The following is a 9,204-nucleotide window of genomic DNA, read 5'->3' as shown; positions in this document are numbered from 1 at the left end:
AACTATGGGGGTAATTTTCAACTTACTGCTGGAACATTAAACCCTCATTGTGGATCGGGACCCGTTATAGAAAACGCTTGAATTTTCTTTCCATTGAAGGGAAAATAAAAACAGGCGGTTTCTACAATGGGCGCTGACCTGCATTGTTGATTTTACGCTCCAGTGGTAAATTGAAAATTACACCCTAAGGGGGTATTTTTAACTCTAGGCAATGGTGTAAAATGGGTGATATTGAATTGGCCATCCGTTATACACCCGGTCTGATTATCCCTTACATTAACTCCAATGGAAAGGAAAATGGGCCGAGGTGTATATCAGGCGGCCAATTTTATATTGCCCGTTTTACACCATCACCCAAAGTTAGAATGACTCCCATTGTCTGTCTCTCTCTCTCTCTCTCTCTAGTACCTTAGAATAAATAGCATCCATTCCTTAGGGTTTGCTTGTTTTGATCCTGTTAACTTGTTTAAGAACTCCATCTCATTGATGTCAAATTAATTAAGGACACTTGGATTATCTCTGAATATTAAGGGCCTGCAATTAGTGTCCTCTTTTGTCGATACTTGGAGGCAAGGGTTGCACGAAAGAACTCTCAGATTCTGTAGAGCATGGACTCCAACCTCACAAAAGCACCACCACTGTATCAGTGTGTCATTTCCACTTCCTACATCAATCGTCCTGTGGCCTCTCTAATGAGATTGCAAGTAGTGCTGTAGACTTGTACCAACTAGGAACTGGGATATGATGGCCCCGAACTCATTTCATTGACAGAAAGAAGACTTTCATCCAGTCTTGCGAGACTGGATTTGAATCCAGATCGCAGCGGTGAAACGACAATACTGTAATCACTGTAGCATCCAGTCCTAATGGTGAATGGGCAATGTGCTAACCCACTGTGTTACACATTTCCCTCATTTCTGTTGCAAAATGCTGCAAGAAACACATTCATTTTCAAGCTTGCTAGATGGAAAGATAGAGAGATACTTAATCATTCTGAAACATGTAAAGTGAGTGATAAAGTACAGTATGCAAGATCAGACCTCTTTCCTCCTTCAGTATGGAAATAACCCACAGACAGGAAATTGATTGTCGCTGTCAGTTTTCCAGCCACAGGCAGAGCTGTTGCAATCTCTGTGCAATGATCCAATTCAGATGATATTGGCACAGCTCAGTCATTATCTCTTGGGTGAGTCTGAATCACTGTTCCTCTGACATTTGAAGGTACTTAAATCTAAGTTGGTACATCTTTTCCCAGGAGTAAACGTAGATACTGGCCATCCCCCTTCTTCAATTGTACATCATCATTTCCTGACAGGTCTATTCAGCAGTGCCCAATGCTACGCCACCCATTGTACAAGGACCAATTCGCAGTTTACTCCTGTGATAGTCAAAATGTGATTTGTTTCTTTACGTTATAGAGCCTTCACTGAAGCCAGTCCCCGATAACAGAGGCAGCATTTGAATGTAAATGAGGTGGTGCTGCGGTCTCTGGAGACACTAAGAACCACCTAAAAAGGTAACTCCACCCACTGCTGCTGATGCTAGCAGTGCCACTGACAGATGCCATTTTTCCAGCCCGCAGACAGGATGAGCACTCCCGCTGCCTGTACAGACCAGCAACACAATGTAACTTTTGTTGACTTGTATAGGTCGTCCCCAGTAAAGTCTGTCGGCCTGAAATAAAATTGTAATTGGTAACTGACTACACACCTGATGTAGCTTTTTATAAACTTGAATTATTAACATTCTATTATTGATTTATTTTTCTCACAGGAAAGTCAAATTGTGTCTATGCCCATAACAATTTGAATGTTTTTGAAAATTATTTCAATATAAGCTGGACCATGAATTTGAGTAGATTTTCAATTAAACTTTTAAATAAAAACTATTCATCTTTTACTTCAGAAAGCAGACCAAGTTGACAGACAGAGAATGACTGACAGATAGGAGTGAGGTGGAATGGCTCGGAAAAAGGCCAGGGCTCGGGTATGTGGACTCCTGACCTGAGTTGGGAGTTCCTCTTTGGCTTTGTAATGGCTGGAAACTCTGCCCTCCCTTTACAAAGCCAATCACTTGGAGAGGGAGGGCCAAGGGTGAACATTCCCTAGGCATTCCTCTGGCCCAAAACAGAACTAAAGACAAAAAAGATCCCCCGTACCCTACCAATAAACCACACCCAACTCCAGCAGCTACTATTAATCCTATTGCAGCAAAATAAGGTGCAGGATTTTATGCCACCGTTACTAAACCTAGAACAAAATCTATTAGTATTATAAACATAAAATAAATCATTATTCCCACCTAGGCATTTCTCTGGCCCATGAGGGACCCAGTATGAGCATTGGAGGTCATCATAGGACCCCGATTTGCATATTAAAAGAGCCTACTACCTGACTCAGGCATGCGCTCCGTCCGCCCAGAGGTAGGCCCGAGATAAGATAGGGACAGCCACAGCATCAGTGAGAATGGGAAGGTAAGTCATTCCCCACCACTTTCAGAATCCTACCATCCCATTTCCGCTGGGCAGGAGGTCTCAAAAACTTCCCCACTGTGTATTACATGGCATAACACATCTATTGTTATTAAACGGTAACTGCTGACTCACTGTAAGTAATGCCGTGTGAGATCTGCCAGTTTAAAACAAATCGGTTGATGTCTTCTTTAAAACAGTGAACAAAGAAATTTCATATGTCCGTGTTATAGTGCTCAAGATTAATGCCGCACCAGGTGATATCAAACCAAAGGGCTTCACAATGAATGAAACCAGTTCTTTATGTCATATGAAAACTCTGCTGTTTAAACTAATAAGACCATCAACAATTTAAATCGATGAACCAAAATCAGCGATACAGATTTATCAGGCTGTGACCCTGGCTGTAAAAGGATGCCCTGTGCTGCTGACAAGCCCTCTGATTGCCTTTTTTATTGAGAAAGCTAATTGAAGCCACTTCCATAGTGCATGGCACCAACCAATGGTGAAAAAATTAGGAGATGGGATGAAGGATGGTTTTCAAAAGCTAAAAGGTTGTAGGTGGAAAGGAAAGAGTGAGAGTAGTAAGGAGTTTCACAGTGTAAGAGTGAGTTTCAGTTGGAGATTGTATAATGAGTCTTGATTTCAACACACTGGAAATGTAGGGAGCAGAATGTGTAAGATGGCATATTTGGAACTAGGAGGAAAGTTTAGTGCAGCAATGACCATTCTGTAGTAGCTTTGGTAACATTGAGAAAGTGCAAAAAGATTAAGAGATAGAGTGTAGTTAGAGGCTAGAAAAAGAAAGAGGAAACCGCACTTCTTGATTCAGTTTTAGCAACAAATGAGACATGAGTGTTCCAAAAATAGATGATGAAAAGAAAAGGTTGGGTCAATGAAAAGTAAGTGGTGGTAGCTGTTGTTTAGATTTGAGAGAGACATGAAGAACTGGAGAATCGAACGAAACAAGATTTCATTGCACCATTGAAAGTCATGTCCTGCTGGACAGTAATCTGACAGAGTGGATCATCCACCTGTTGTAGAAACTGACCATAAGACCATAAGAGATAGGGGCAGGAGTAGGCCTTTTGGCCCCTCGAGCCTCCTCCACCATTTAATGAGATCATGGCTGATCTGATTTTTACCTCAACTCCACTTTCCCGCCCTTTCCCCATATCCTTTAATTCCCTTGCTGATCAAGCATTTGTCTAACTCAGCCTTGAATGTATTCAATGGCTCAGCCTCCACAGCTTTTTGGGGTAAAGAATTCCAAAGATTCACAACCCTCTGGGAGAAGAAATTCCTCCTCATTTTCATCTTAAACGGGCGACCCCTTATTCTGAGACTATTCCCCCTAATTTTAGATTCCCCCATGAGGGGCAACATCCTCTCAGCATCTACCCTATCGAGTCCCCTCAGAATCTTGTATGTTTCAATAAGATCTCCTCTCATTCTTATAAACTCCAATGAGTATAGACCCAACCTGTTCAATCTTTCCTCATAAGACATTCCATACCCGGAATCAACCGAGTGAACCTTCTCTGATCTGCCTCCAATGTAAGTATGTCGTTCCTTAAATAAGGGCACCAGAACTGTACGCAGTACTCCAGGTGTGGTCTCACCAGCACCCTGTACAGTTGTAGCATGACTTCCCTGCTTTTAAACTCCATCCCCCTAGAAATAAAGGCCAAAATTCCATTTGCCTTCCAGATTACCTGTTGCACCTGTATGTTGACTTTTTGTGTTTCATGTTCGAGGACACCCAGATCCCTCTGTACCACAGTATTTTGTAGTATTTCTCCATTCAAATAATATTTTGTTTTTTTATTTTTCCTCCCAAAGTGGATGACGTCACATTTTCCCACATTATATTCCATCTGCCAAATTTTTGCCCATTCGCTTAACCTGTCAATATCCCTTTGCAGACACTTTGTGTCCTCATTGCAACTTACTTTTCCACCTATCTTTGTATCATCAGCAAATTTGGCCACAAGACACACTGTTCCTTCATCCAAGTCATAGTTTTCAGTCCATTGAAATGAATGGGGTGAAAATTGGATGGATTCTACTATTGGTGGGTGATCTGCTCTGCCAGATCCTTGATCGAGAAAGACCAGACATCAACTACAGCAGAGATAGAGCATTTTGTGGAGAAACTATGAACATGGCAGAATCCAAATGGTGATAATTTGTTTAGAAATTAACCTTGCTGGATCCTATAAAAAGCTTTGGAGACATCCAAAATGATGATAATGAATTACTAAAGTGAACAAGAGGAAAGATTAAGAGTCCTACCTGAAATGTATTCCAAGTTGGCCACTCGCAGCTTGATTCTAACCCAGAATCGATCTTCAGAAGCAATGTGAATGAAGCCCTTGTTGGCAAGTTCCCTATACACTATAGCAAGTTGCTGCTAATTGCTACCTAAGTGAACGACAAGCTATGCCTTGAAAAAAGAAAGACTTTCATTTATATAGTGTCTTTCATGACCTCAGGATGTCCCAAAATGCTTTACAGCCAATGAAGTACTTTTGACGTATAGCCACTGTTGTAATGTAGGAAACACAGCAGCCAATTTGCGCACAGCAAGGTCCCACGAACAGCAATGTGGTAATTATTGGCCAGGACACCAGGGAGAACTCATCTGCCATTCTTCTAAATAGTGCCAAGAGATCTTTTATGTCCACCTGCAAGGGTAGCCAGGGCCTCGGTTTAACGTCTCATCCAAAAGACAGCACCTCCAACAGTGCAGCACTCCCTCAGTACTACACTGGAATGTCAGCCTTGATTATGTGGAGTGGGACTTGAACCCACGACGTTCTGATTCAGAGGCAAGAGTGTTACCACTGAGCCACGGCTGAATTGTCAAACTAATTATCAGAAAAGGGGAGTAAAGGATTTGTGCATGCGATAATGCAGCTGAGTTGGTTTTATTAAAGTGGAAATACAAAAGCTGATTAGTAATGTATACAACTGATGAGATAGCAGCTTCCTAACAAACTGACCCGTAACCAAGGAAGTGAACCACAGTGAAGACATTACTGAGAAAATGAATGGATTCACTAGAGAATGGAACTGATTCCTGTTGCAAATTTTCCATTTTGTTCTCTAATTTAAAGAAAATTTTGGAAATAGGCTCTGAAGAAGCTTTGATTATAATGTAATTTCAAGGCAGCTGCAGGTTTGCAAATGGTTGTCATGGTAACAGTTATTGCTGATTTCTGATTGAAAGAGATTTGACTACATTTTTCCCCCAACCCAAATTGAAAGACGTCAAAGTGGTGCTTAAGAACTTGAACAAATTGAGAATTTGAAAGTAAACTGCAGAACTATTCATTATTGCAGTAGCAATTGTAAAGTGTCTGGAATGAAGTGTTTTGTTGCACACACATAATCAGAGGCTTCAAATAGTGCTTTCTCCAATTTTCCTACTCTGAAATTTTGTCCCTTCTATTTTCTCCTGAAGGCAATGATTTTTGACCACTTCAATACTCATGCACCTGTCACCTAACCAGGCTCCTTATGGTCACTCATCATAGTGGTCATTATTCATGTATGCACCTTGACAGTGAATGCCAGCAGGCTATGCAATTGTGGATAACATCACAGCCAAGCCTGACCTAGTCTCATAATAACATGAGAATAGAGGCAGGAGCAGGCCATACAGCTCCTCGACCCTGCTCCGCCATTCATTAAGATCATGGCTGATCTTCTACCTCAACTCCACTTCCCCGTCCTATAGAATCATAGAAAATTTACAGCACAGAAGGAGGCCATTCGGCCCATCGTGTCTGCGCCGGCTGAGAAATGAGCCACCCAGCCTAATCCCACTTTCCCGCATTTGGTCCGTAGCCCTGCAGGTCACGGCTCTTCAGGTGCAAATCCAGGTATTTTTTTAAATGAGTTGAGGGTTTCTGCCTCTACCACCCGCTCAGGCAGTGAGTTCCAGACCCCCATCACCCTCTGGGAGAAAATTCTTTTCCTCATTTCCACTCTAATCCTTCTACCAATCACTTTAAATCAATGCCCCCTGGTTATTGACCCTAAGGGAAGGGAAATAGGTCCCTCTTATCCACTCTATCTAGGCCCTTCATAATTTTGTATTCCTCAATCAAATCACCCCTCAGCTTCCTCTGTTCCAAGAAAAACGACTCCAGCCTATCCAATCTGTCATCACAGCTAAAATTCTCCAGTCCTGGCAACATCCTCGTAAATCTCCTTTGCATCTTCTCTAGTGCAATTACATCCTTCCTGTAATGTGGTGACCAGAACTGTACGCAGTACTCAAGCTGTGGCCTAACTAGTGTTTTATACAGTTCCAGCATAACATCCCTGCTTTTATATTCCATGCCTTGGCTAATAAAGGAAAGCATTCTATATGCCTTCTTAACCACCTTCAGGGATCTGTGGACATGCACTCCAAGGTCCCTCACTTCCTCTACACCTCTCAGTATCCTCCCATTTATTGTGTATTCCCTTGCCTTGTTTGCTCTCCCCAAATGCATCACCTCACACTTCTCTGGATTGAACTCCATTTGCCACTTTTCTAACCATCTGACCAGTCCATTGATATCTTCCTGCAGTCTACAGTTTTCCTCCTCACTATCAACCACTTGGCCTATCTTTGTGTCATCCGCAAATTTCTTAATCATGCCCCCTATGTTTAAGTCCAAATCGTTAATGTATGCCACAAAAAGCAAAGGACCTAGTACTGAGCCCTGCGGCACCCCACTGGAAACAACCTTCCAGTCGCAAAAACACCCGTCGACCATTACCCTTTGCTTCCTGCCACTGAGCCAATTTTGGATCCAATTTGCCACATTCCCTTGGATCCCATGGGCTTTACTTTTTTGACCAATCTGCCACGTGGGACTTGTCAAAAGCCTCGCTAAAATCCACGTGGACTACATCAATTGCGCTACCCTCATCGATCCTCCTTGTCACCTCCTCGAAAAATTCAATCAAGTTAGTCAGACACGACCTCCCTTTAACAAATCCGTGCTTACTGTCCTTGATTAGTCTGTGCCTTTCCAAGTGACAGTTTATCCTGTCCCTCAGAATTAATTCCAATAATTTGCCCACCACCGAGGTTAGGCTGACTAACCTGTAATTACTCAGTCTATCCTTCGCTCCCTTTTTAAACAGTAGTACAACGTTAGCAGTCCTCCAATCCTCCGGCACTACGCCTGTATCCAGTGAAGTTCGGAAAATGATTGTTAAAGCCTCCGCTAATTCCTCCCTGGCTTCTTTTAATAGCCTGGGATACATTTCATCAGGCCCTGGTGATTTATCCACTTTCAAAGATGCTAATCCCCATAATACTTCCTCTCTCACTATGTTTATCCCATCCAATATTTCACACTCCTCCTCCTGAACTTCAATCCCTACATATCCCTCCCCTTTGTGAAGACAGATACAAGTATTCATTAAGAACCATACCAACATCTTCTGCCTCCTCACATAGTTTACCTTTTTGGTCTCTAATAGGCCCTACTCTTTCCTTAGTTATCCTCTTGCTCTTAATGTATTTATAAAACATCTTTGGGTTTTCTTTGATTTTACCTGCCAATATTTTTCCATGCCCTCTCTCTGCTTTCCTAATTTCCTTTTTAACTTCACCCCTGCACTTTGTGTACTCCTCTAAGCTTTCCGTAGTATTGAGTTCCTGGTGTCTATCATAGGCTTTCTTGACATCCAGGGGGCTCTAGATTTGGCAGCCCCTCCCTTTTTCTTTGTGGGAACATGTTTACCCTGAACCCCTTGAATCACCCCTTTGAATGTCTCCCACTGCTCCGACACTGATTTACCTTCAAGTAGCTGTTTCCAGTTTACTTCTGCTAAGTCACCTCTCAGTTTAGTAAAATTAACCTTTCCCCAATTGAAAATTTTAACTCCTGCTCTGTCTTTATCCTTTTCTATAACTATGCTAAAACTAACTGTATTATGATCACTACCACCAAAATGCTCTCCCACTGCTACTTCTTCCACCTGCCCCTTTAAATTTCCTCGGTTAAATCCAGAACTGCCCCCCCTCTCGTTGGGCTTGCTATATACTGGCTAAAAAAATTCTCCTGTATGCAATTTAAGAATTCTGTGCCTTCTATACCATTCACACTGTTTGTATCCCAGTTAATATTAGGGTAGTTGAAATCCCCTAATATTATTGCCCTTTTGTTTTTGCACTTCTCAGAAATTTGCCCACATACTTGCTCCTTTATCTCCCTATGACTGTTTGGGGGTCTGCAGTACACTCCCAGGAGTGTTACTGCCTCTTTTTTGTTCTTTAGCTCAACCCATAACACTTCATTTGATGCTCCTTCTAAAATATCATCCCTCCTCACAACTGTAATTGTTCCTTAACCAAAATTGCCACCCCCCCTCCTTTTTTATCCCCCTCTCTATCGCATCTGAAAACCCTGTAACCAGGGATGTTGAGCTGCCATCCTGCCCCTCTTTAAGCCATGTTTCTGTAATAATTAAGATATCATACTGCCACGTGTCCATCTGTGCCCTCAGCTTATCCGCCTTATTTCCTATACACCTTGCATTGAGGTAAATACATTTAAGGACTGCCAAACTCCTCAGTTGTTTATTTTCTAACCTTCGTTCCCTCTGCCTTCCAGACTCACTCACTAATTTTCTGCCTTCCATTTCTAGTTCTGACTTTATCCCATCTGAATCCACACTCAGGTTTCCATCCCCCTGCCAAGCTAGTTTAAACCTTCCCTGACTGC

Source organism: Heptranchias perlo, chromosome 10 (genome assembly GCF_035084215.1).
Source record: "Heptranchias perlo isolate sHepPer1 chromosome 10, sHepPer1.hap1, whole genome shotgun sequence".
Classification (NCBI taxonomy): Eukaryota; Metazoa; Chordata; class Chondrichthyes; order Hexanchiformes; family Hexanchidae; genus Heptranchias; species Heptranchias perlo.
The sequence above is the reverse complement of the archived record's forward strand: the minus strand, read 5'-3'. Positions refer to the sequence as shown.